This window comes from Penaeus vannamei, chromosome 20, assembly GCF_042767895.1.
Source record: "Penaeus vannamei isolate JL-2024 chromosome 20, ASM4276789v1, whole genome shotgun sequence".
NCBI classification, from domain to species: domain Eukaryota; kingdom Metazoa; phylum Arthropoda; class Malacostraca; order Decapoda; family Penaeidae; genus Penaeus; species Penaeus vannamei.
In genome coordinates this window covers 39,249,120-39,251,619 of record NC_091568.1, presented here as the reverse complement: position 1 = coordinate 39,251,619, position 2,500 = coordinate 39,249,120, and the positions used below count along the sequence as shown (strand labels likewise).

Genomic DNA, 2,500 nt, shown 5'->3' with positions numbered 1-2,500 from the left:
CTAAAAATGCGCTTTGGGAGGGAACTCGAGATGGCAATATCATCGGCTCACTGCTGCCGGCTTGGAGTCATGCATTTTTTTTTTTTTTTTTTGGGGGGGGGAGGGTTGGGGGAAAGCTATGGGTAATTAATTAAGAGTTATTCAGTGATAATGGTTATGGTAATGGCGATGAGTTTGAGATGAATGATGTAGATATTACTTGTACCAAGTATTATCATTATTATCATTATTACTATTATCATTATTATTATTATAACTAATATCATTATTATGATCATTATCATCATTATCATTATAATCATAAACATAATTGATTTTATTATCATCATTAATATTATTATTACCACTATTACTATTATTATTATCATTATCATTATTATTACCATTACTTTTATTACATACGAAAAAAAATCAACCTTAGCAAACAGAGAAAGAAAAAAACTAAAAAGAAAAGAACAAAAAAAAAGGAGAGAAAAATAAAAGTAAAAAATTATGAAAAGGAAAAGAGATATTACAACTACCAAACAATACACCCCTCCAACCGCCCCCCCTACCTCCCCCTCTTCCCCCCTCCCAACCCCCCCCTACCTCCCCCTCTTCCCCCCCCCCGCTTCCTAAGATTACATTATGACATCGAAGCCATTAATGTGCGTTGGAAACCCTTGCAATCCTACAGAATATATGAAACTGGAGGAGGAGACGAAGATAGGATAATGGGGTAATTGGAAACGAAGATAGGATAAGGGGTAATAGGAAGAAAGATTGGAATAGGGATTAAAGGAAACGAAGATAGGATAAGGGATAATTGGAAACGAAGATAGGATAAGGGGTAATAGGAGACGAAGATAGGATAAGGGATAATAGGTAGAAAGATTGGATAACAGATTAAAGGAAACGAAGATAGGATAAGGGGTAATAGGAGACGAAGATAGGATAAGGGATAATAGGAAGAAAGATAGGATAAGGGATTAAAGGAAACGAAGATAGGAGCAAGGATAAGGGATAAATGGAAACGAAGATAGGATAAAGTATAATAGGAAGAAAGATTGGAATATGGATTAAAGGAAACGAAGATAGGATAAAGGGTAATAGGAGACGAAGATAGGATAAGGGATAATAGGAAGAAAGATAGGATAAGGGATTAAAGGAAACGAAGATAGGATACAGTATAACAGGAAGAAAAATTGGATAAGGAATAAACGGAAACGAAAATAGCATAAAGGATAATAGCAAACGAAGATAGAACAAGAAATAACATGAAGAAAGACAAGATAATGAATAATATCCTATTTCATTGCAATACTGAGCTAAGGGAAGAAAAGAACAAAAAAGAAGGTAAAGAAAATAGATCCTCCCCCCCCCTCTCTCTCTCTCTCCCCTATTAGAAACGGAAAAAGGGGGGGTGGATGGGGGGAGGAGGAACAGGAGAACAAATATATATATAAAAGGAAAATCCAATTAGTGACTGTGGTTCTTGGCCCAAAGTATAGGTTTGATGTGTTGTTAGAGTCGGATGGTGAGGTTGACGCGTCGGGGGGAGGTTGGGGAAGGGGGTTGGGGAGGGAGTTGGGGGTGGAGGGAAGAGGCGTTGGAAGTTGGAGGTTGGATATATAGGAATATACATACAGACACACAGACATACATATTTACATACATACATGCATATATACACATATATTTACATACATAAATGCATGCATACATACATATATATATATATATATATATATATATATATATATATATATATATATATATATATATATACACAAAACACACACACACACACACACACACACACACACACACACACACACACACACACACACACACACACACACACACACACACACACACATATATATATATATATATAATATATATATATATATATATATATATATATATATATATATATACACATACACACACACACACATACAAACACAAGTCCTATTTCTATACATCTCATTCACTTTCTCCGTCTTCGTTAATTAAAGACAAACAGCATTCACCGAAGACGTGGCAACCCCATACTGCACATGCCTGACAGGGCCTCAGGGTCTGTCAACATGCTGATGCCTGTCATAATCTGTGTGAAGTCCAAGGCAGTGGAAGACAAGGAGAATGGAGAAGAGAGAAAAATACGAATGGAAGAAGAGAATAGGACAAAATGGAAAGATAAGAAAAAGAAGATGGAGAGGAAGAATAAGAATAGGAATAAGAAAAGGGAAAAAGTGGATGATGAAGATAATAATGAAGAAAAAGAAAAGGATAAAGAAGAAGAAAAAAAAGATGACGATGCAGATGGTCAAGAAATGATGAGGATGAAAACGAATAATAACATGAAAAAAGGAAGGGGAAGAAGAAGAGAGAGAATAACAAAGAGAAAACAAAGAAACCAAAAAGCCAAAGCCCTAAAAAACAACAAACAACCTAACAATGAATTAAAAAATCCCTAGAAAGAACAAATCTAAAAAATCCTTTCCTATTCTATCTT

At 35.1% G+C, this 2,500-nt stretch overlaps 1 long non-coding RNA gene across 1 annotated transcript in view; it reads right to left on the bottom strand.

The window, feature by feature from the left end:
- LOC138865289 (uncharacterized) overlaps positions 1-2,500 on the bottom strand; it is a 257,019-nt gene that overhangs the window by 29,517 nt on the left and 225,002 nt on the right. The window lies entirely within an intron of this gene.